This window comes from Phyllobates terribilis, unplaced genomic scaffold (assembly GCF_046119375.1).
Source record: "Phyllobates terribilis strain yellow unplaced genomic scaffold, ASM4611937v1 Scaffold_12__6_contigs__length_324123572, whole genome shotgun sequence".
NCBI classification, from domain to species: Eukaryota; Metazoa; Chordata; class Amphibia; order Anura; family Dendrobatidae; genus Phyllobates; species Phyllobates terribilis.
The window spans coordinates 316,812,605-316,839,425 of NW_027362772.1; the positions used below are offsets into that span (position 1 = coordinate 316,812,605).

Genomic DNA, 26,821 nt, shown 5'->3' on the forward strand with positions numbered 1-26,821 from the left:
CCATTCCTTGTGTTCTTTAGCCCAAACAAGTCTCTTCTGCTTGTTGCCGGTCCTTAGCAGTGGTTTCCTAGCAGCTATTTTACCATGAAGGCCGGCTGCACAAAGTCTCCTCTTAACAGTTGTTGTAGAGATGTGTCTGCTGCTAGAACTCTGTGTGGCATTGACCTGGTCTCTAATCTGAGCTCCTATTAACCTGCGATTTCTGAGGCTGGTGACTCGGATAAACTTATCCTCAGAAGCAGAGGTGACTCTTGGTCTTCTTTTCCTGGGGCGGTCCTCATGTGAGCCAGTTTCTTTGCAGCGCTTGATGGTTTTTGCAACTGCACTTGGGGACACTTTCAAAGTTTTCCCAATTTTTCAGACTGACTGACCTTCATTTCTTAAAGTAATGATGGCCACTCGTTTTTCTTTACTTAGCTGCTATTTTCTTGCCATAATACAAATTCTAACAGTCTATTCAGTAGGACTATCAGCTGTGTATCCACCAGACTTCTGCACAACACAACTGATGGTCCCAACCCCATTTATAAGGCAAGAAATCCCACTTATTAAACCTGACAGGGCACACCTGTGAAGTGAAAACCATTTCCGGTGACTACCTCTTGAAGCTCATCAATAGAATGCCAAGAGTGTGCAAAGCAGTCATCAAAGCAAAAGGTGGCTACTGTGAAGAACCTAGAATATAAGACATATTTTCAGTTGTTTCACACTTTTTTGTTAAGTATATAATTCCACATGTGGTAATTCATAGTTTTGATGCCTTCAGTGTGAATGTACAATTTTCATAGTCATGAAAATACAGAAAAATCTTTAAATGAGAAGGTGTGTCCAAACTTTTGGTCTGTACTGTAGGTAATTTACATCCTCTCCGGAGCGTTTCTTGGTGAATGTCCTACTGTCAGGTGATTACACAATCCATGGTCGGGGCGTGACCTCAGTGCCATGTCTGGGGGGGGGGGGGGTTGACCTCAGCGCCACGTCTGGGGGGGGTGACCTCAGCGCCACGTCCGGGGGGGTGACCTCAGCGCCACGTCCGGGGGGGTGACCTCAGCGCCACGTCCGGGGGGGTGACCTCAGCGCCACGTCCGGGGGGGTGACCTCAGCGCCACGTCCGGGGGGGTGACCTCAGCGCCACGTCCGGGGGGGTGACCTCAGCGCCACGTCCGGGGGGGTGACCTCAGCGTCACGTCCGGGGGGGTGACCTCAGCGCCACGTCCGGGGGGGGGGGTGTGACCTCAGCGCCACGTCCGGGGGGGGTGTGTGTGACCTCAGCGCCACGTCGGGGGGGGGTGTGTGACCTCAGCGCCACGTCTGGGGGGGTGTGACACCTCAGCGCCACGTCTCGGGGGGGTGACTTCGGCGCCACGTCCGGGGGGGGTGACCTCGGCGCCACGTCCGGGGGGGGTGACCTCGGCGCCACGTCGGGGGGGGGTGACTTCGGCGCCACGTCCGGGGGGGGGGTGACTTCGGCGCCACGTCCGGGGGGGGGGTGACTTCGGCGCCACGTCCGGGGGGGGACGGGACCTCAGCGCCACGTCCGGGGGGGTGACCTCAGCGCCACGTCCGGGGGGGGTGACCTCAGCGCCACGTCCGGGGGGGGTGACCTCAGCGCCACGTCCGGGGGGGGGGGGTGTGTGACCTCAGCGCCACGTCGGGGGGGGGGTGTGTGACCTCAGCGCCACGTCTCGGGGGGGTGACTTCGGCGCCACGTCCGGGGGGGTGACCTCGGCGCCACGTCGGGGGGGGGTGACTTCGGCGCCACGTCCGGGGGGGGGGGGACCTCAGCGCCACGTCCGGGGGGGGGGGGACCTCAGCGCCACGTCCGGGGGGGGGGTGTGTGACCTCAGCGCCACGTCGGGGGGGGGGTGTGTGACCTCAGCGCCACGTCTGGGGGGGTGTGACACCTCAGCGCCACGTCTCGGGAGGGTGACTTCGGCGCCACGTCCGGGGGGGGGTGACCTCGGCGCCACGTCGGGGGGGGGGTGACTTCGGCGCCACGTCCGGGGGGGGGGGGTGACCTCAGCGCCACGTCCGGGGGGGGGGGACCTCAGCGCCACGTCCGGGGGGGTGACCTCAGCGCCACGTCCGGGGGGGTGACCTCAGCGCCACGTCCGGGGGGGTGACCTCAGCGCCACGTCCGGGGGGGTGACCTCAGCGCCACGTCCGGGGGGGGTGACCTCAGCGCCACGTCCGGGGGGGGTGACCTCAGCGCCACGTCCGGGGGGGGGGGTGTGTGACCTCAGCGCCACGTCGGGGGGGGGGTGTGACCTCAGCGCCACGTCTGGGGGGGTGTGACACCTCAGCGCCACGTCTCGGGGGGGTGACTTCGGCGCCACGTCCGGGGGGGGTGACCTCGGCGCCACGTCGGGGGGGGGGTGACTTCGGCGCCACGTCCGGGGGGGGGGGACCTCAGCGCCACGTCCGGGGGGGGGGGGACCTCAGCGCCACGTCCGGGGGGGGGGACCTCAGCGCCACGTCCGGGGGGGGGGGGGACCTCAGCGCCACGTCCGGGGGGGGGGGACCTCAGCGCCACGTCCGGGGGGAGGGGGACCTCAGCGCCACGTCCGGGGGGAGGGGGACCTCAGCGCCACGTCCGGGGGGAGGGGGACCTCAGCGCCACGTCCGGGGGGAGGGGGACCTCAGCGCCACGTCCGGGGGGAGGGGGACCTCAGCGCCACGTCCGGGGGGAGGGGGACCTCAGCGCCACGTCCGGGGGGAGGGGGACCTCAGCGCCACGTCCGGGGGGAGGGGGACCTCAGCGCCACGTCCGGGGGGAGGGGGACCTCAGCGCCACGTCCGGGGGGAGGGGGACCTCAGCGCCACGTCTGGGGGGAGGGGGACCTTAGCGCCACGTCTGGGGGGGACCTCAGTGCCACTATCGCTCCTCACATGGCCGTATAGACAGGCAGGGCTCCCATTTGGGGGTCTGAGGAAGTTCGTATGAACCTCACTGAGGCTGCAGACTCTTTTCTAAGAGCGAATGTGACCAAGAGACACAAGAAGAGTTCTCATAACTGGAGGATCTGTATTCCTGCCGGTATCCGCTCTGACAAGAGGAGAGGAGCAGCGAGATTCCGTTTCGCTGCCGCAATAATGGCTGCGCTGAGTGACGCGACGCACGGGGAGCAGCGATACAGGGAATGGCAATGCGATGTGAAGGCAGAGCATGAAATGGAGATGAATTCATGGCTGGGAGCAGAAGTTGTGCAGGGAGGAGCGGGGACAGGGGCTGATTTAAGCTGTGGGAAAAACTGGAGACAAATGAGGCATAAAAAAAAAGAAAGAAGTACGACAGACAAAAGAGTACGACAGAGATCCCAAGACCCTCCATGGGGAGCAGCCGAGATCTGCTGTCCCGGAGCTCCGACATTACTGTGAATCGTAGTGCAAGAACCAGAACAGCTGCCATAAATGTTACCACGGGCGATCATTCATGGTCCAGATTCCTTAGCAGCAAGCCCGCGACGTTCTGCAGGTATGGAGGACGTCGTGACTGCAGAAAAGGCAGAAATGCCAAGCAACATACCAACGACATGCCACAAGAGACCCAGCCCAAACTGCCCCGCACCATGGTCCCATCTTACAGGACAAGCTATGCAAGGAACATGTCTGCTTTCTCCAGGAAAAGCCAGCCACTAGGTGGCTCCCTTCTGTGTACCCCGCTGTTCACTGCCTGTTAAGTGTAATCTGAAAGCAGGAAAGGAGGCGGGGCCTTGTCCCACTATAGGAGGCAGGGCCTTGTCCCAATACAGAAAGTGGGAGGCGGGGCCTTGACCCAATACAGAAAGTGGGAGGCGGGGCCTTGACCCAATACAGAAAGTGGGAGGCGGGGCCTTGACCCTCTACAGCAGGGTTCCCCAACTCCAGTCCTCAAGGCCCACCAACAGGTCATGTTTTCAGGATTTCCTTAGTATTACACAGGTGATAATTGCATCACCTGCACAGGCAATAATTCCATCACCTGTGCAATACTAAGGAAATCCTGAAAACATGACCTGTTGGTGGGCCTTGAGGACTGGAGTTGGGGAACCCTGCTCTACAAGAAGTGGGAGGCGGGGCCTTGACCCTCTACAGGAAGTGGGAGGCGGGGCCTTGACCCTCTACAGGAAGTGGGAGGCGGGGCCTTGACCCTCTACAGGAAGTGGGAGGCGGGGCCTTGACCCTCTACAGGAAGTGGGAGGCGGGGCCTTGACCCTCTACAGGAAGTGGGAGGCGGGGCCTTGACCCTCTACAGGAAGTGGGAGGCGGGGCCTTGACCCTCTACAGGAAGTGGGAGGCGGGGCCTTGACCCTCTACAGGAAGTGGGAGGCGGGGCCTTGACCCTCTACAGGAAGTGGGAGGCGGGGCTTTGTCTCTGTTCTCCTGTCTGTGGATTGGCACAGGAGAGAGATGGATGTTCAATCCATGCAAGGCAATTGTACAAAAAAAACTAACAAACAATGAATGATGAAAAGGAAGTTCCAGCTTCTATAGTGCTGGCAGAATGCTAATGAACAGGAACCGCTCACAGAAGAGAGGATGGCAACTTACAGAGCAGGAGAATATTGAAAGTTTCTCAGATTAGCCTGGTAGGTCTGCCAAGAGCAGCGTTACTTTGTTGTGGAGTAGACTTTTCTACAGAGTTTCTTGGAGAGGACAGCTAGGCTTAAGCTTCATTCATCAAAATCAGGGGAGAAAGAACCACAAAATGACCGATACGACCCAATAAATCATCGTGCGTAAGAACATAAAGAATCTTTCAGTGCGAAGAACGCTTGATTCGTCATAGCTCGTTCATCTGGAAAAATTATCTTTTTTTTTTTGCAGCATAAAAGATGATGATTCTCGGCAGCACATCGTCCTGTGTCCAGAGGTCGCTCTGCTGGGATATGCGTGCACTGATATACACACATCTATTACAGGCCGTTCATTGCTGACCGCGGCCGGCTATGAAACAACTGCTGACCCATACATATCTGCAGATCGGCGGTCATCTACAGCTGCCGGACGGTCTGTGTAGATGGAACTTTAAAGAAGTTGTCCACTAATACAGAACATGCCCTCCATCGATGTAAAAGGTGGAAATAAGACTTTTAGTAAATACCTTGCACTGTCAATATTGCCTGTGAGTGGCGCTATCGCTGACCGCTCACAGGCATCACGTGACCCCGGCTGTAGCCGGCTCCGACATCCGCTGACGTCTCCTGCATTCAGGAGAGGGAAAGCGCGCGGTGGATGCTGGGCTGTTAAACGCGCGCAGATCCCGCCCACAACCCGTCAATCAGCGGGGAGCGCGTCACTGGGTCACTCCCGGCTGCAGCCGGGGGTCATGTGATGCCTGGTGAGCGGTCAGCGATAGCGCCACTCACAGGAAATATTGACAGTGAAAGGTATTTGCTAATCTTATTTCCACCATTTACATCGATGGGGGGGCATGTTCTATATTAGTGGACAACTTCTTTAAAGAAGGGATTGTCCCGTGATAAAAGTGCACTTTAATCAATAGCTCTTGGAATATCAATAAGTTCCACAATTGGATGTGTGAAAAAAAAAAACAGTTTCCGTCCAGAGAATCTTACATATGTCCTCTGCCCGGAGCGACGGTGGGATCAGACCATGAACTGGAGCAGCTCTGCAGGCACAGACACAGCCATTACACATGACACAGCACGGACACATCTTCTAACACATCTAATTGTGGAACTTATTTTTATTACAAGATCTATTCATTAAAATGTACTTTGTTCATGGGACAACCCCTTTTAAGGGTCGACGCGCCGCATAGGCACTGTATGGATAGGATTGGAAGTGGCAGGATAGATGAAACCGTCAATATTCCCGTTACAAGGTATCGCTATCTTGTGCCTGATCTGATGTTCCCTGGGAAAAGTCATGCAAAACGCCCCATCAAGGGGGAGATTACAGGGTCATTAGCGCCACCTATTGGAGGTATAAATACTACACTTATTGCACCACGACTGAGAACAGAAGACAATAAATAAGTAATGATTTATCCATAGGATAACCCATAAATTGTGGGGGTCCGACAGCTGGGACCCCATCAGCAGAACGGAGATGTGCGGCCGCAGCCCCATGTAACTCCATTCTAACAGGGATAAAAGTGCCTCCGTTCTGATGGGTGGGGTCCCAGCGGTCGGACCCCCACCTTCTTATAAGTTATCACCGGATATACCCTCTTACGTCACCGTACACACCAGCAGAGGCGGGGAGATACCGCTCTTTGTATGTGGGTCGCTGCTGAATAGAAGCAGAAAACTGGAATATAAAACTTGTGAGGTTTTATCTTCCTGCCATTCTGCAAGGATGAGCTGGAGTATAGGTTGGTATTCATGCAAGGTGTAGGCGCGTGTTCACACTGGCCACTAACAGACAAAACTGAAGATAGAAATAAAGTGAACATATACCCTGCTGTAAGTAAAGGCAATAGTGTATATAAATAACATAGGCAAGGCTTTAATACTAGAGGTTAGGACTATCCCGTTTTGGGTACACCTTGTCGTGGTGGGACGGCTTTTATGCTTCTTTTTATCAAGAACAGCATTTACTAAGTGCAATGTGTTATTTATATGCACTATTGCTTTACTTACAGCAGGGGATATGTTCATCTTATTTCTATCTTCAGTAAGGTCCAAAATTAGCAGAACCACATCTATGTCGCATGTATCGACACCGGATAATGAGCCCCCACCTAAGGGGCCACAGGTGATGGGCCCGGGGCTACAAAGTTCTATCTATTGGCCGCCTGACCGGACGGACAGCTTGTAAACAGCAGAAAGCGATCAGGTCACAACATCATGTAATATTCATGCGCTCAGCCCCATCATAGAATGAGGACTGTAGAGATACCGGGGCCGGGCGGCCACACAAGACCACGTATGCGGGGGCATCCAGCCCATGATGTGCAGGGGTGTGGGGGGGTTAGGCATCCAGCACATAATACCCATGATACGCGGGGGCGCTGTGTATAGAAGGTGAAGTATATGCCCTGTATTTCACACGTTTTTATGAGATAATGCTGATTTTATTTCCATAGCGCTGACATATTCTGCAGCCCTGTACATTTTAGAGGGGACTTGTACAGAGAATAAAGACATTACAGAGTAACACAGATACCAGGAGGAGCGAGGACCCTGCTCTCAAGCTTACAATCTCGGAGATGTATGACTCTCATCATCCCGGATCTCTAGTTTCTCAAACAGAAAAAAAAAAAATGTTTTATAAAAGGTCAAATCCGTTTGTACCTTTTATATGAAAGAGACAAAAGCTTCCCGGGAGCGCTGTCCTAGAAACTCCAGTAACCCGCCGTGTGGATGCGGATCAGAGGCGGACGGGTAAAAATATCCAATTAATTAAGACGGTTCCTGTGGGAGACGTTAAATGAGAGCAGAAACTGCTTCCGGCACATTCTTATCCATTGATTAACTTAACACTCAACCTGAAAGACAAAATCCGGTAGTCAGAGGTGACCGACACCAGACCTTGGACTATGACCTAGAGATGAGACCGTGGGGACCGCGTAGACGATCCCAGAGGATGAATCCTAATAAATCCCACAAATTAATCTCTGAGGTGTCCATTTGTATATTTAAATTCCTAGTGGGGCATTGCATGGCCTAAAAGTATATAGATATATTTTCGGAGTCGCAGCAAAGCATCGTACATAACTTATTCACTCACATCCTTCCAACTTAAAATCGGTCAGATGGATGATGCTATCCATGCCATGTTTTATCTCTATAGAAAGGTAAAATCGCGATAAGAAACACGACGACAATATCTACCGCCTGGAACCTGAACCAGGAGCGAAGATATCCTGAAAGTTGGGGGGGGATCTCATAAAATTCTAACAGACCTATCAAATCCCACAACCTGCCACAACCTGAGCTCACCAAAGTTTGGGTTTCTGCCATCATTCATTCTGGAAAACATGGTTCGCTGTGGGTTCTGTGCATTTTCCTAATCGGAGAACTTCCCTTCAAAAAGATAAGAGCCATTCCTGCAACATCAGGTTTAGTACTTTTCTTTCGCTAATCCTTTTTATTTTATGTGATTATATATACTGTATTGTTTTGTTCCCATTTTGTATATTTTTATAAACACTGCCTACCTTTCCAGATTAAATAAAATTTAGTAGCGGTGTTCCTCTTGCCCTGTAAACCACACCCCTGAAGCCATACGCTACCTGTAAAGGGTGTCCAATCGGCCTGTATAAACGATTGGTGGTAGCAGCGTTATATATATTCCATGAGTTGGAATCAGAGGTGTATATACCATACACTCACTGTGAGTTCCCCAATAATCGGTCTAGTACTTGTCCCGGCTGTTATCCTTGACATGTATGGACAACCAACAATCCCTATTTGCTTTCACTACAGTAACAGTGACGCCGTGAAGAGCAATCTATAAGCGCACCCTGCAAAAATCCTAATTCTCTAATACCAAGGGATTATCAAGGATGCGACCCTGAGGCCTGGTATAGATCCCTCACTGGGCGAAACCTTCTACTAAATATTTGTGCTTTGTGGCGATTGTCATGGTGCCATGTACCCATATTTTGTACAGTTTACACGAAGCTCGGGTGGCCATACACCCTAGATATCAGTGTACAGAACACTTGCCTAGTCCCATGTGTTCTCAATGGAGGGAGAGGACCACTGCCAGATCCTTCTGCCCCTCCATACTTTCTTGTGCTGCTCCTCTAGTTTCTACCCCTCCCTCCAGGCTCCTCCATTGACCTCCTTCTGTCTTCTCAGTCCTCTCTAATGGTCCTCCTCCAAGCTCCTCTGCCCTACCCGTCCTCAAAGCTCCTCTGTCCTCTTCCTCCAAGCTCCTCTGAAATCCATCTCCAAGCTCCACTGTCCTCCTCCTCGTCCTCCAAGCTCCACTGTCCTCCTCCTCCTCCAAGCTCCACTGTCCTCCTCCTCCAAGCTCCTCTGAAATCCGTATCCAAGCCCCTCTGAAATCCATCTCCAAGCTCCTCCGAGCTCCACTGTCCTCCTCCTCGTCCTCCAAGCTCCACTGTCCTCCTCCTCGTCCTCCAAGCTCCACTGTCCTCCTCCTCCTCCACGCTCCACTGTCCTCGTCCTCCTCCACGCTCCACTGTCCTCCTCCTCCTCCACGCTCCACTGTCCTCCTCCTCCTCCACGCTCCACTGTCCTCCTCCTCCTCCACGCTCCACTGTCCTCCTCCTCCTCCACGCTCCACTGTCCTCCTCCTCCTCCACGCTCCACTGTCCTCCTCCTCCTCCACGCTCCACTGTCCTCCTCCTCCTCCACGCTCCACTGTCCTCCTTCTCCTCCAAGCTCCACTGTCCTCCTCCTCCTCCAAGCTCCACTGTCCTCCTCCTCCTCCAAGCTCCACTGTCCTCCTCCTCCTCCAAGCTCCACTGTCCTCCTCCTCCTCCAAGCTCCACTGTCCTCCTCCTCCTCCAAGCTCCACTGTCCTCCTCCTCCTCCAAGCTCCACTGTCCTCCTCCTCCTCCAAGCTCCACTGTCCTCCTCCTCCTCCAAGCTCCACTGTCCTCCTCCTCCTCCAAGCTCCACTGTCCTCCTCCTCCTCCAAGCTCCACTGTCCTCCTCCTCCTCCAAGCTCTATCTGGGTATGAAGATCCAACATGAAATGCCAGGTGAGCGTCGGACCACCCATACACAATGGATGTGGAGTGGGTCCCATCCCCCATCGTTGTGTTTGGCCATGTTTAGAAGTGAAGGCCTGGGACTATATACTGCAGAGGAATCATATGACAGAAGGAGCAGAAAGTTTTTCCTCTGATAACACTTCCTGGAGACGTCATCATTATACTCAAGACAATAAAAACTTATAAAGATGACAAACAACACAACATAATTCAATATACATTTTATTTGTAGAAAAGAAATATATGAAAATATTTTAAAGGAACAAAATGGGGAAAAGTGAGCACAACAATAATACATTTTTGAAACGGGGCGCACATAAATGGTTACATCTAATATAGCAGGAATACATTCATGCAGGATCCACATGAGGATCAAGTTTCAATATAGATCAATAAAGTACAGAATGATTCAGGTTTTGCCTATGCGGATTAGTAAAGTGACGGAGTGCAGAATAAATAGAAATCTGACTTATAATATGTGTATCTAATATATGACTAAAGTGACTGGTGACTATGCTCCCTTGTCAATGCCCAGGTGAAACGCGCGTCGGGACGTTGACATTTGGGGCTTGTACTGACATTATCTAGAACCTCCAAATATGAACATCCCGACGTGTTTCACCTGGGCTTTGACAAGGGAGCATATGCACCAGTCACTTTATTAATTTGTGTATCTAATATATGACTAAAGTCAGATTAGATTTCTATTTATTCTGCACTCCGTCACTTTAATAATCAGCAGAGGAAAAACCTGAATCACTCTGCACTTGACACATATTGAATCTTGATCGTCATGTGGATCCTGCATTAATGTATTCCTGCTATATTAGATGTACAGTGGGTACGGTAAGTATTCAGAATGAACTTTATAGAATTTACCAAATGGCTACAATGAAACAAAGAGTGAAACATTTAAAGGGGTCTGAATACTTTCCGTGCCCACTGTAACTATTTATGTACACCCCATTTCAAGAATTTATTGTTGGGCGCACTTTTCCCATTCTTTTCTTTTAAAATAATTTTCATATATTTCTTTTCTACAAATAAAATGTTTCTATTGAATTGCGTTGGGTTGTTGGTCATCTTTTTAGGTTTTTATAGCTTGGACCCACCACCATGCTTCTTTCATGTTGTCATACAGCTCAGACATTATCTAATGGACATTGTTCGTGAATCCTGCCGCTTTCTAATCTACTTCATGTTTCTATCAATAAATGAAAACTCTGATATAAAGTGATCCTTCTCAGGGGCCACGTATCCAGGCCAGGCTCGCAGTCCGTCTCTGAATGGAAACGTTTTTCCTTCCATTCAATGACAGCTAGCCGAGGACCTTACAAATGTCATGAACCTGGAGCCAAGTAAGTAGGAATAGAGCCGGCTCTGGATACAGATTCCTCCCGCACGTTTGCACAGTCCGGCTCTTATTTTCTTGCACTAGAACAATTAGGTCTCGTTGCTTTATGTTAGATGTGAAGTTTGAAAAGCAAACATGTAAATGAGGGTCCCGGCTGGCAGGAGCGGGCACCGACTGTCAATAGCTCATTATCCGGCCCGGGCCCCTCATTCTCAATACTATCATTGTGGCCGGAGACAACTCCTCAATGGCACTGACGGCCTGAGGGAGCCGGGCTCCGCACACTGGGACGGCACCGCTCCAATCTGAAGCCGGCCATGGACCTGTATGCAGAGGTCTCGGGATTATGAGAATAATAGGGGGAGTTATTCTCTCTCACACACTGCTGAACACTTACTAGTCTCCTTCTGAGTGGGATTTCTCAGGTTCTTTACATCTGAAGACTTGTCAGACTCATATATATGACATTGTAGTGACGGACTTGTATAGTAGCACAATGCAGCAGGGCTGTGGAGTCGGTCAGCCAAACCTCCGACTCCTCAATGTCCACGACTCCGACTCCCTCATACGCGGCCCCATGACTCCCTCATACACAGGCTCCACGACCCCCTCACACGCGGCCCCGACTCCCTCATACACAGGCTCCACGACTCCCCCACACGCGACCCAGACTCCCCCACACGCGACCCAGACTCCCCCACACGCGACCCAGACTCCCCCACACGCGACCCAGACTCCCCCACACGCGACCCAGACTCCCTCACACGCGACCCAGACTCCCTCACACGCGACTCAGACTCCCTCACACGCGACTCAGACTCCCTCATACACGGCTCATGTGCACAGATTCATCTCAGTAAAGTCCAGACCCTGAGATCAGGAACAGGACGGACATTTATAGGACAGTTCATAACTTTCCCAAATTCTTATGAAAAAATATTCCCCACAAACTGCATTGAACGACTGCACCCAATTTATTATATACTTTAGGAGTTGGAGTTGGTTCATTTTATGCCGACTCCGATTCCAACTCCACAGCCCTGCAATTCAGAGTGCTGGCTGAGCCTTGTAGTCCACATGCCCGAGAGCCGCCCTCATAGTATACACTAATGACTCCTGTAACGTAAGAGACTCATAAAATTATTCACAGCCGTCACCTATTCCCAGCCCCGGGGTCAGCAGCGCATTTACCCAAACCTCAGCTGGAAAAGACAGTCACATGCAGACTCAGGGCAATGTCTTGTGGCAGGGGGTGGTGGCCAGGTACCCACCACTGATGCCCCCAGGTACCCACCACTGATGCCTCGTATCCACCACTGATGCCCCCCAGGTACCCACCACTGATGCCTCATATCCACTACTGATGCCCCCCAGGTACCCACCACTGATGCCCCCCAGGTACCCACCACTGATGCCTCATATCCACTACTGATGCCCCCCCAGGTACCCACCACTGATGCCCCCCAGGTACCCACCACTGATGCCTCATATCCACTACTGATGCCCCCCCAGGTACCCACCACTGATGCCTCGTATCCGCTACTGATGCCCCCAGTGGCGACCACCTTCCACTTTATCACGTCGGGTCACAATCTGCACAATGTTCTGGATTGTCCAGTTGCTAATCTTCAATATCAGACAAGAAACTTTCACAAAAGATTATAGAGATTTTGACCTGGGTTACTGGCACAGTAAGTACCGCAGCCTCATCAGGTCTAACAGCAGTTTATATTGTGAAATCTGGTGACAGATCTGCATTATTCAGCTTTCTGTCTGGAGCGGACCTTATAAGCCCATGATGATGACTATATGACCGGGAACCTTCATGCGATGTCCGGGGTGATCGGACTGACACGTAAACGACGAGCAGCCGCCAGGACATCGGATCTCAGCACTGGAAGGACATTAGCGGAGATCAATGAGTGAAATGGATCCACAGGAGCAGAAATCAATATCACACATTATCCTGAAACCTCATCCATAAAGCACAGGAGATTCCCCTGATTCCTGGGACTCTCAAACTGTAATTACAGACAATTCTCACTATTAGAGGTGTGAACCTGCTCCGTGTCACACAGCGGGGGTCTCCACAGGGGGGAGGGTCCCTTCATTAGCAATGAGGAAAGAGAAGGCAGCACAGAAGAGGAAAGCGACATGAGGTGGAGGGTCCGGTCACTGATACCCAATAAACTGTCGATAGTAAGGAGGAGACACCTGGCAGTTCACAAGACCCCCACATAAGACAAGACGCAGGATCGGAGGATGACCCAGCAGGAAAGGTGTAGTGAGACCACCGCCACCGTGTGAGGTCTACCCATATCTTGCCCTTAGCATTACCAATGTCACCCATAACGTACACGATGTCCCGCAGAGACGTGGAAACAGGACGGGGCCGTGGAGCATCAGCCGTTCACCCTCCGCTACCTGCTGGTATAGTGGGGGCTTATGAGCAGCTGATCTCACCCGTCTCTCCCCAGCACTGCCATAAATGGTGTCACCGTACATCAGAAAGTGGGGGACACTGCTGGCAATTAACCTGATGAGCCAAGACTATGCGGAGGGGTGCGACGCTGAGGTTCTGCGCCGCCCGGGGAAGACTTTCCTCCCCGTCTCATCGATATCTGTTTAGCATTGAGGAGGATGAGACGTTTCTTCCTTTAATGCAAGTAAATGAGCGGTCAACAGAATGCAGCTCTGAGGTCAGTGAAGCGCAGCCGCTCTGCAGCAATTAAACGCTTACTAAATGATGCTCTGCAAAGAGAAAAAGATCAGATCAGCAAAAGCGGAAGCTGGAGAGCTGCCAGGAAGAAGCTGCCGCCCTCTCCACCTCTCTGCAGGGGGTCCACAAAATATCCCCAGTAGATAAGAGACCATCACACACAGCCCACCAGTCTGACGCCCCTGCCACAACGCTATATCGCCACACGTCTATATCATCAGGTCTGGGGGCTTCGCTATAGTCCAACGCCCCAATCAGAAGATCAGCAGAAGAGCAGAGGAGGATCCACCGGTGGTACCAGCAGCAGACGACCAGAGCAGCCCCTCCAAGATGGAGACTGAACGTCCAGGGGAAAGTCTTGGAGCTGGTAGATGGGGGTCAGAAGATGGGCCAGGACGATTCCTGTGCACGATGGAGCAGATGCCACCACTAGTGATTAGCGAGCACTAAAATGCTCAGGTGCTCGATGCTCGGGTTGAGCACATTGGAATACTCAGGTGGTCGACCCGAGCAATGAGCCCAATGTAAGTCTATGGGAAACTCCAGCATTTTTCAGGCGATTCCCCTCAGCGGTCTGCAGGGAGCCTAAAAATTGCTCAAATGACATGGGGACAGCATGGGGAAGACCCCCGGAAGCATCTCTGACTCCCAGATCACTGCTGTCAACAACGTGGTCAGAGTATTACACCACTTTTACGGACTCACAATAAAACATACAAAAACTAAACCAAAATGGATTTTCCTGGGAAATATGTTAAGGAACATCCTTTCCAGGGTAATGACTTGTATATGAGGCAAAATAAATAACCAAAACCAAAAATGCTCCTCCACACCTTGGGCTATGTTCACAAGTAGCGTTTTTGATGCGTTTTTTGCATTGCTTTCAACCAAGACAAAATGTATTCACTGGGAAATGTCATTTTAACATTTTACAACCTTATCTGGCCATGTGCTGTGTGACACATCATCAGACACATCCTGTTTCATTTATGATGGAGGGACACAAAGTCACAAACACTATTTTTATAGGGCCATCAGGCGGCCCTTACTATTCTTAAATGGCCAGCAGTCAGTTATGCGCTGTTGTTCCCATTATTAAGGAGCGGGTCTCCTATAGTGTTATAGCGTATGCAGTGACTTCAAGGCCTGCCCAAAATTTGGAAAAACCCCAATGCCCCTTTGAAGAGATAAGAGGGCCTGGTTGTAAAAAGAAATTTCCCATTATTAAGGATCAGGTCTCCTATAGTTGTAATGGCCATGCAGTAACCGTAAGGTCTGCCCAAAATTGAGAAAATCCCCAATACACCTTTGAAGACACATAGATGGCCTGATTTAAATAAATAGTTTACCATTATTAAGGATCGGGTCACCTATATTGTTATTGCGTATGCAGTGAATGAAAGGCATGCCCAAATTTTTGGAACAACCCCAATACCAATTTGAAGACACATAGAGGAGGTCCTCAGTAAAAAAGGAGCGGGTCTCCTATACTGGTAATGCCCATGCACTAAGTGCATGGGCTGAAAAACATTTATAACTGGGGGTATACATGAACATACTGTATAACATACAGAATGTTAGAGGTAGGCCTCTAAAAAAAATTCCTACAGGCATCATAAACACCCTTAAAAAATGATGTGGGTGTTACATCACGGTCACCCTGGTGATATGGTGGTGGAGGATGAGGAGAAGGAGAAGGACAACAGAAAATAGCCAAAATCAGGAAGCGTATACCCATGTCTGGGTGTGAAGAGGTGCATGGGAATAGAGTTAGACCACCCAAAAAAAAAGCCATTGGATTTGAGTTTATATTACGCTGCTATCATTCGGTGGTGTTGAGAAGTCTGGCCCAATCCAGCCTTTGTTCATTTTTATAAGAGTCAGCCTGTCAGCATATTCAGTTGACAGGCGGATGCGCCTATCAGTTATAACTCCACCAGCGGCACTAAAAACCCGCTCTGATAAAACGCTGGCGGCAGGGCAGGCCAGGACCTCCAAGGCGTAGAGAGCCAGTTCATTCCACGTATCCAGCTTGGATATCCAATAATTATAAGGCACAGAGGAATCACAGAGGACGCTGGTAAGGTCGGCAAGGTACTCCTTCAGCATATTCGAAAACTTTTCCCTCGTCAGAGTACCTCGCGCATCAGGGCCTGGGTGCCTGGAGGGTCTGAAAAAACTGTCCCACACCTTTGTCAGTGTTCCCCTGCCTCTGCTGTGTTGTATTTGTGTCTTCCTCGCTTGTACTTCTTGGTTGTCCAAGGAACTGTGACCTCTGCCGCCAGCATCTTCAGATGGGAATTTTTTAATAATTCCGCAACAAGGGCCTTCTCGTACGGCAACATTTTACTAAACCTCTCCGTCGCAGGAAGGAGAGATAGAAAGTTCTCCTTGTAGCGTGGGTCTAGAAGTGTCACCAACCCACCTGGGCTGTGTGGAATCACTCTGTCTTGTTCCTTGCTCCATCTCATCGTGCTCCGCCTGCAATGCATCCTCTTTAATTGGGAGCAGCGAGTGCTTCAGTAGACAGAGAAGATGGATGGTGACGCTAATTATGGCGTCATCGACGCTCACCATCCTGGCGGAGTCATCAAAGTTTTGGTGGACAGCACAGATGTCTGACATCCATGCCCACTCCTGAGCTCTTACGTGTGGAGGCTGACCTGAATACCGACTGGCGTTTTGAGGCTGGAACTCAACAACTGCCCTGTGCTGCTAACAAATCCTTCCCAACATCTGCAAGGTTGAGTTCCAACACGCGGGGTAATCGCACACCAGTCGGTGAACCGGAAACTGCAAACGCTGCTGAAGCATGGCAAGGGCGGCGGAAGCTGTAGGTGACTTTCTAAAATGGGCACACAGGCGGCGTACTTTGACAAGCAGATCAGGCAGATCTGGGTAGGTTTTAAGAAACCGCCGAACCACTAGGGTGAGCACATGGGCCAGGCATGGTACGTGAGAGAGCTCACCTCGCTTCAGAGCCGCCACCAGGTTACGGCCATTGTCACACACGACCATGCCTGGCTGAGGGTGAGGAATATGTGATCCAGACTCACGGCTACTGAAACTTGACCGTGTGGAAGACCCTATTGTGATGTATACACTGTCCACAAACCCTGCCTAACTTCTGCCATCACCAGTAATATATGCAGCTGGATTAGTCCTCAGGACTGCTAGCCTTAGTGAACTGAACCTACAACCAGCATGTTATATGTTGGGGGGCTTAAAACACCTTTGTGAAGGGAGTGGTTTTGTGTGAATGACAGAAGGGAGGGGAGTCATTCACCATACCTCCACCTCAGGGTGTGGCTGAGCAAGGTTAAATGCTCAGTCACTGTTTTTTTTTCTGTTGTTGAGTTTGGAGAGACAAGTTTCCAGGCTGTGGAACCTCAGCTCAGGAGGAGCTGAAGGGTGCTGCACATTGGTGCAGGCGAACCCGCACACATATGGACTGTGTTACCATTTGTCTTTTGTTTTACCTTTATGCCAGCAAGGCTGAGTTTATTTTGCTGAAGTCCGCAGTGCTTTATGCTGATATAATAAACCTGCAGACGAAACCGTTCCTGTGTTTCCGGGATAGACTGTGACGAGCATAGGATCACCAGCTCTTATATAGACCTAATGACGGTATGAGGCCAGCCAATCACTGTAATGCCACAAACAACATGGCTACGTGTGAGTAGCAGGCAATCCCTGCATGTTCATTGGCTCTCTAAAGAGCAAACATGCGGATAGGGGACCCGAGCTCCCGCCTGAGCATCCCAGAAGTACTCGCCGACAGCCAAGCATCTCGAGCAGTGAAATGCTCGGGCAAGTACCGAGCAGTGGCGAGCATGCTCGCTCATCACTGGGGAGCATGCTCGCTCATCACTGGGGAGCATGCTCGCTCATCACTGGGGAGCATGCTCGCTCATCACTGGGGAGCATGCTCGCTCATCACTAGTCACCACCGCTCCTGCCTCCTTGTCCACCATCACCATCGTGTCAGTAACCGAAACTAACTATTCTGTTCACAAAGGAGGAAACACATGACAGCAACGCTGCTGCCAGGAGGACTAATGGGAAACGGTCACCTGATCCTGCTGCCCGCGGGCAGCATGAATTATTATTTTCTCTAGAAGGCTGCGGCGTTTCAAAGAAAGTGTTTTTTAAATTGGGTTGTCCGTCTTTGGAGACATCTTTTTTCTTACTTAAATGCATGCAATTGGGTTTGATGAAACATTTATCCGCTTGCCCTCTATGGCTGCTGTGCTGCTGTCCATCACTGGCTGCAGGCTTACCTTCATCACACCTGTTGGGTCCATGATTCTGTATATCACAGGTTCTCCTCCTGCTCTGCTTTCTGCAGCTTCCCTCACACACTGAGCAGATCTCCTGTCCATACAGTGGCAGCTGGTGGAAGGTCATGTGACCAGACACGCCCATCAGTCTCCTCCAATAGAAAACACCTCACATGTGAAAGCTGCTTTCCTATTGGAAGAGGCTGTTGGGCGGGTCTGGTCACATGCTTCTCCACCAGCAGCCACTGTATGGACAGAAGAGCTGCACAGTGTGTGAGGAGGAGAACCTGTCATACCTGTAAAATAGTGCAGTCAGTTTTCACCACCAGGGCTCGGGTCAGGTCGCACCACCAGGGCTCGGGTCAGGTCGCACCACCAGGGCTCGGGTCAGGTCGCACCACCAGGGCTCGGGTCAGGTCGCACCACCAGGGCTCGGGTCAGGTCGCACCACCAGGGCTCGGGTCAGGTCGCACCACCAGGGCTCGGGTCAGGTCGCACCACCAGGGCTCGGGTCAGGTCGCACCACCAGGGCTCGGGTCAGGTCGCACCACCAGGATTCGGGTCAGGACTCACCACCAGGATTCGGGTCAGGACTCACCACCAGGGCTCGGGTCAGGACTCACCACCAGGGCTCGGGTCAGGACTCACCACCAGGATTCGGGTCAGGTCTCACCACCAGGGTTCGGTCAGTGATTGTCACGTGTGGGTAAATAAATGACAAATCTTCTATTACAATGTTAATCACAGATGCCACCCATAAGCTGTCAGGGACTTGCATGAGTAATGTTCATCTAGGACTGATCAAAAACAGACAGGTCTCAGAGTTTTTGTGGACCGATCAATATGCCAGCAAACACAGACATGTGCACGGCTCCATAGATGGGTCCACGATCTAATTGTGAAAAACACCAACGGAACGCACACATGGCACATACACAACCCATACATGATGCATACACGAGCTGCAGACTTCTGAACCAGGCCTCATCCTCATCATCCCAAGCTCCTGTGCAGCTCCAGTCCCCTGTACACAGCTGAGAAGAAAGCATCTGGTCTCCAGGATTGCTTGGTCTATTTCTGCAGATCCCTCCATGAACCACTCAAGGCTGACGTAGGACTGTCAGACACATGGGAGGTGAATGGAAAAGAAACAACGGAGCTTGATTATTCACATTCCTCCCTCTCTCCATTCAGAACACATGGGTGGGCAGCAGCAGCAGGAGGGAGCGCAGCTGTTAAGGCAGAGCAGGGTGCAGCATTTCTGATAATGCGAGCTGCCTCCCACCCAGACAGAGAAGAGTCGAGGCCTCAGCACCAACAAACTATTAGGTTGTGATATGAGGAGTAGGAAAATCAAGGAAGAGGGGACACAAAGGAAAAAAGGAGAGTGGACTATGGGGTCCCACTGGAGACCAGTCCAGGTAACACAGCGGATGTCCAGGGTCCCGGAGCCTCCGATCAGGGTCACTCTGCGGAGGAGCAATGGACACGCAGGGCACTGGGAGAAGCGCGGCCTCCCGGGGCCACATCACTTCCCTGCTGCCACCTACTTTGCTGACAGATTCGCAGGACACCACAGAGAAGCCTTTTTCTAATATATTCTTAATGTTTGCTTTAATTAAAAAAAAATATTGCGCCGCCTGCTGAGACCATAATTCTCTGGCTGTGCAGATCAGCAGTTTTTGCACAGCAGGTTATCAGCGCCCACTGAAGTGAAGCCTGACAAGCAGAATGCAGGATGCCAGATGAGAAGGAAATCCCAGCCCACCAGGGCCACACACCCGCTGCCGGGCACATGACGTCCCGCCGGGCACATGACATCCCAATACATCACTTCCCAGATCTGCTGAGCACCTGTACTGACTGCTGCAGCAAGTGGCCGTGATGAACCCTCCGAACCCCAGCAGGAATGAGCGCCATGGTCCTGTCTATCCCTGCGCCCTCCTCCCCTGCCTCTGTCCAGAGTGCTGCATTCAGCTGCTGCCATCACACTGACACACTTTATTATGGGATCGCTCAAAGCATGTCATTGAGAGGAAGTGAAAAGAGCCCAGAAAAGAGAAAGCAGATACGACGGAGGGGGCCACGTTACAATGGGGTCTGGAGAGAAGTGAGGTCAGGTCAGGGGAGCAGCAAACGATGGGAACAGGCAGCAATGAGAGACGCAGGTTCCCACAAACTGTGGCCACTCACAAAACAAGAGGAGGGAAGAACATAACCAAAGAAAGAAGATTCCCAACCCCAGCAAGGCAGGACTGGGAGAGCCTCTGCTGCTGACCCGCAGCTCTGGATGTGACTAGAGTACAAAACATGATGCAACAAACTGGAGGACACTGAACAAATGGAGTAAGAATGGAGCGGAGCATGAAGAACATCCATGTCTTGGCAGTGGCCACGGCACCACAAAATCAGATCCCACATGTAACGTCCACAGCTCAGATACAAGCCCCATGTATAACGTCCCCCGTCCCCGACATAGAGCCCCTGCACTAAGGCCGCAGATCCCCGGCACTGAGGCAGCAGATCCCCGGCACTGAGGCAGCAGAACAGCTGTGAGCACATGTCATACATGACGAGCAGTGGGGCCCCTGCACAGAGCTCCTCACTGTCCCCACACTCCTCCATTACCCACAGACAAGCCCATAATCAGCAGCCTCCACCGGCGCGGCCTCCATGTCACAGCTGGACCACAAGGCAAACAATGGCAGAGCCACGGATCTGCGGCACATTCCTGGGGGAAGGAGGCTCCAGTGACTGAGAAAGCAAACGCTCCGCACCTCTGTGTGTCGTCACTGCCTCACCTCTGCTCCATAGCAAAGGAGCGCTGCTGACCTCTACTACAACCTCCAGCATCCAGCACTACTCCCAGTAACAGAGACGCGGCTGACAGATGTAGCAGAGATGGAGACGAGGTTTACTGCTCTGCACCTACAGCTCCATGAATTCTTCATCTTATCACCTGAGCACAGACAATGTAGTAGATACCACCTGCAGTCCCATGTAACACCACAGATGACACAGTGCTGTCACCTGCAGTCCCATGTAACACCACAGATGACACAGTGCTGTCACCTGCAGTCCCATGTAACACCACAGATAACACCTCTCTTACATACAGACCGCGGTACTGGGGGCCCTTGTCTTACATACAGACCCCGATACTGGGGGCCCCTGTCTTGCATACAGACCCCGGTACTGGGGGCCCTTGTCTTACATACAGACCCCGGTACTGGGGGCCCTTGTCTTACATACAGACCCCGGTACTGGGGGCCCTTGTCTTACATACAGACCCCGGTACTGGGGGCCCCTCTCTTACATAAAGACCCCGGTACTGGGGGACCCTCTCTTACATACAGACCCCGGTACTGGGGGCCCCTCTCTTACATACAGACCCCGGTACTGGGGGCCCTTGTCTTCCATACAGACCCCGGTACTGGGGGCCCTTGTCTTCCATACAGACCCCGGTACTGGGGGCCCTTGTCTTACATACAGACCCCGATACTGGGGGCCCCTCTCTTGCATACAGACCCCGGTACTGGGGGCCCCTCTCTTGCATACAGACCCCGGTACTGGGGGCCCTTGTCTTACATACAGACCCCGGTACTGGGGGCCCCTCTCTTACATACAGACCCCGGTACTGGGGGCCCTTGTCTTACATACAGACCCCGGTACTGGGGGCCCTTGTCTTACACACAGACCCCGGTACTGGGGGCCCTTATCTTACATACAGACCCCGGTACTGGGGGCCCTTGTCTTACATACAGACCCCGGTACTGGGGGCCCTTGTCTTACATACAGACCCCGGTACTGGGGGCCCTTGTCTTACATACAGACCCCGGTACTGGGGGCCCTTGTCTTACATACAGACCCCGGTACTGGGGGCCCTTGTCTTACACACAGACCCCGGTACTGGGGGCCCTTGTCTTACACACAGACCCCGGTACTGGGGGCCCTTGTCTTACATTCAGACCCCGGTACTGGGGGCCCTTGTCTTACATTCAGACCCCGGTACTGGGGGCCCTTGTCTTACATTCAGACCCCGGTACTGGGGGCCCTTGTCTTACATATAGACCCCGGTACTGGGGACCCTTGTCTTACACACAGACCCCGGTACTGGGGGCCCCTCTCTTACATACAGACCCTGGTACTGGGGGCCCTTGTCTTACACACAGACCCCGGTACTGGGGGCCCTTGTCTTACACACAGACCCCGGTACTGGGGGCCCCTCTCTTACATACAGACCCCGGTACTGGGGGCCCCTCTCTTACATACAGACCCCGGTACTGGGGGCCCTTGTCTTCCATACAGACCCCGGTACTGGGGGCCCTTGTCTTCCATACAGACCCCGGTACTGGGGGCCCTTGTCTTCCATACAGACCCCGGTACTGGGGGCCCCTCTCTTACATACAGACCCCGTTACTGGGGGCCCTTGTCTTACATACAGACCCCGCTACTGGGGGCCCTTGTCTTACATACAGACCCCGCTACTGGGGGCCCTTGTCTTACATACAGACCCCGGTACTGGGGGCCCTTGTCTTACATATAGACCCCGGTACTGGGGGCCCCTGTCTTACATACAGACCCCGGTACTGGGGGCCCCTCTCTTACATAAAGACCCCGGTACTGGGGGCCCCTCTCTTACATATAGACCCCGGTACTGGGGGCCCCTCTATGACCCCCTCAAGTTCACCCTGTGGGCAGCGACGGCCTCTCACCTGGCTCCGGTTCTGGGCTCAGTTTATGGCTCCGGTTTTGAGCTCCGGTTCTGGGCTCCCGTTCTGGGCTCCGGTTCTGTGTTCCGGTTTTGAGCTCCGGTTTTGAGCTCCGGTTCTGGGTTCCGGTTTTGGGCTCCGGCTCCCACAGTCTCGTCACCGCCTCATCTCCGCGATTCTTCGGGTCACACGATGACGGAGCCCGGGGCTCGGAGGAAGGAGGGTCCGCGGCCCAAATCCGCCCCCGGGCGCGGCCACAATCCCGGGACACTCCCACAGAAACACCGGAACGGGGAGGGAGGGAGCACCGGGCACCGGAGCCTTCACTGCGGCCACAATCCCCGCCCCTCACAGCGTCACCTGCGGGGGCCGAGGAGGTAACCTAGCAACAAGGATAAAGACCACCCCCTGTATATACTGTACAACTCCCATCATCACCCCCTGTATATACTGTACAACTCCCATCATCACCCCCTGTATATACTGTACAACAACCCCCATCATCACCCCCTGTATATACTGCACAACCCCTATCATCACCCCCTGTATATACTGTACAACCCCCCTCATCACCCCCTGTATATACTGTACAACTCCCATCATCACCCCCTGTATATACTGTACAACAACCCCCATCATCACCCCCTGTATATACTGTACAACCCCTATCATCACCCCCTGTATATACTGTACAACCCCCCTCATCACCCCCTGTATATACTGTACAACCCCTATCATCACCCCCTGTATATACTGTACAACTCCCATCATCACCCCCTGTATATACTGTACAACTCCCATCATCACCCCCTGTATATACTGTACAACAACCCCCATCATCACCCCCTGTATATACTGTACAACAACCCCCACCATCACCCCCTGTATATACTGTACAACCCCCATCATCACCCCCTGTATATACTGTACAACCCCCATCATCACCCCCTGTATATACTGTACAACCCCCCTCATCACCCCCTGTATATACTGTACAACTCCCATCATCACCCCCTGTATATACTGTACAACAACCCCCATCATCACCCCCTGTATATACTGTACAGCCCCTATCATCACCCCCTGTATATACTGTACAACCCCCCTCATCACCCCCTGTATATACTGTACAACAACCCCCCTCATCACCCCCTGTATATACTGTACAGCCCCTATCATCACCCCCTGTATATACTGTACAACCCCCCTCATCACCCCCTGTATATACTGTACAACAACCCCCACCATCACCCCCTGTATATACTGTACAACCCCCACCATCACCTCCTGTATATACTGTACAACTCCCATCATCACCCCCTGTATATACTGTACAACCCCCCTCATCACCCCCTGTATATACTGTACAACCCCCATCATCACCCCCTGTATATACTGTGCAACCCCCCTCATCACCCCCTGTATATACTGTACAACCCCCCTCATCACCCCCTGTATATACTGTACAACAACCCCCATCATCACCCCCTGTATATACTGTACAACCCCCCTCATCACCCCCTGTATATACTGTACAACTCCCATCATCACCCCCTGTATATACTGTACAACACCCATCATCACCCCCTGTATATACTGTACAACCCCCACCATCACCCCCTGTATATACTGTACAACCCCATAATCACCCCTGTATATACTGTACAACCCCCATCATCACCCCTGTATATACTGTACAACCCCATAATCACCCCTGTATATACTGTACAACCCCTATCATTACCCCCTGTATATACTGTCCAACAACCCCATCATCACCCCCTGTATATACTGTACAACCCCCACCATCACCCCATGTATATGTAGCACCCCGAGGACTCGGCTGCTACAGGGGTATTGCACCTCAGACCAGAGGTGTGATATTCCACTCCCGGGTAAGGATGGAGTGTGGACCGGGGCTCAGTAGGCTGCAGGGATGTCGAGAGCCACCTGCCGGAGGGACACCGCGGACGTGATCTCTACCCGGGTGATGTGGTCACCTTCACCCGGCACAAGGGTGCCAAGGGACCGTACGCCCTCCACGTTCACCGGCTCACGGAAGAGGAACTACAGTACCGCCCAGAAACAGAGTACACCGAGGATCCGGACGGACCTGAAGACTACCCGGAAGAACAAGGAGGACACCATTATTAGAGAATGGTAAAGTGGAACTGTATATAGTTACCCGTCGGGGTACAAGAACTGTCGTGAAATTGTTGATTGTGTGAACTGTTACCTGTGTGCCCCTAATCCCTAACCAGGCTCAGGACTGTGAGCAGCCATTCCCCTATTCCCACTGGCCGAGGACTGAGAGCGGCCATACCCTTGTACATAGTTGCGCTTCTTAAAGCGCCCCCTACTGGTTTTATACAAGAACCGCAACGTCTACCTCAAAATTAAAATGGACTGTTGCACCTTTACCTGGTCGCAAGTTGCACAGCGGCCAGAGCTCAAGAATATGTTTTGAAAATGTTTTATTTGAAAATATCTTATAATGGAAAGTTTAATATGCTGCTAAAATAGTAATGCCAAAAGTTTTATATGGTGTTTTGCAAAAAGAGTCCCAGTGGCTTTAGTAGAATGTTTTATAAAAAAAAAAAAAAAATGTTTTATACCAGTAACGTTAAGAAGAAAAGAGTACCTCCCATAAAGGGATGAGTGAAAAGTTAATGTCTTATATATGAGTGCACTTTAAAAATTTGTATGTTTTAAATTGTCTTTGCTCTTTTCCAGCCCGAGGACGTGCTGTGGTTTACCAGGGGGGAATGTAGCACCCCGAGGACTCGGCTGCTACAGGGGTATTGCACCTCGAACCAGAGGTGTGATATTCCACTCCCGGGTAAGGATGGAGTGTGGACCGGGGCTCAGTAGGCTGCATGCACCACACACACCCCTAGTGGGAACAGACCAACGGTGCTCCCTCTAGACAGAATGCAGGCACGACAGCATCTGTCCCTGGCTGGAGTGGGGAGGGGGAGGAAAACCCAGTGGTGTAGGAGCAGATAGGGGTGGGTTTCTGGGCATAGGTAGGAGCCCATTGGTTGCTAGTCACCTGGGCTCACACATAGAGGGAGGTATATAAGGTGGGCACCATCTTAGATCAGGGTTCAGTTCAGAGGAGGAGAAGAAGAGAGGAGCTCAGCCAGAGAGGGCTGACAGGGAGCTGTGGCTCAGTCTGGGCCCAGCTCCAGAGGCAAGCCTGGAGTGGAGGCCTGAGACAGCAGAAAGAGAAAGGAGAAGGAACAGGAAGGAAAGTAAGAAAGGAACTGAAACGGAGGAGAAAGGAGGCAAGGAACACAAAGAAAGGCCCAGAGACACGAAGGCAGAAGGAACCCCATATGCCCAGAGGAGATACAGGGTGAAGGGTTGGCAGAGCAGGGTACCGGAACCCGAATTGGTGGAGGCGACTAATCCTCAGCCAAAACCGGAGGTCGTGACCACATCTTGGTGCGACCCCTCACTACATCCACCAGAAAGGCATACCGCATAGGGTCAGGGAGACCGGAGAGAGGTTTCACCAACAGAAGGCCCGAGGAAGCTGGACAAAGGTGGGTCACTGGTGGGGACGGCCAGTAGAAAGGAAGAGAGGGGAGCTTTCAGCCACACTCTGGAATTGCTTGGGAGTTGACCGAGTCCCTCACCTGGTGGACGCAGCACGGCTCGGGCGGTCACTGCTGGCCGAAGTGACCGAGCAACAACTGTGAGTAAAGCTTTGGAAACTGCACCACACGTCTCTGTGATTCCTTGCCGCTCCAGCACCACTAGCACTGGGACCCTCACACCATCACTACCACCATCATCCACATTAGCTGCCCTGAGGCAATACTTCTCCCGTGGGGAGTCATCCCATACTCAGCTGCGCAAACAACATCAGCCTCAGCGGTCTGCAGCGCAGCGGCGGTCCCCACTGACCGCAATCCACAGGTGGCGTAGTCGGACACTTATTACCATACAAATAGACTGCCACTGGTTTGACCACCCTGGGCACGGACCGGGTCACCGCCACACGGAGACTACAACCCCCAGCATTCTACAACAGGCCCGGTTCCGGGTTCCCCTGCACAACACAGGCCCAGGGGGTGCGTCAACTTTGGCGTAGTCGGCAGGATCGTTACCAAC

At 52.5% G+C, this 26,821-nt stretch overlaps 1 protein-coding gene across 1 annotated transcript in view; it reads right to left on the bottom strand.

Annotated features, from left to right (window-relative positions):
* The window catches only part of ARHGAP32 (Rho GTPase activating protein 32), a 394,160-nt gene extending 371,080 nt beyond the window's left edge, over nt 1–23,080 (bottom strand). Inside the window, exon 1 of the mRNA XM_073657439.1 lies at nt 22,706–23,080. The gene's annotated coding sequence lies outside the window, so the exon portion shown is untranslated. The remainder of the gene's footprint in view (nt 1–22,705) is intronic.
* Nucleotides 23,081–26,821: the final 3,741 nt, after the last annotated feature.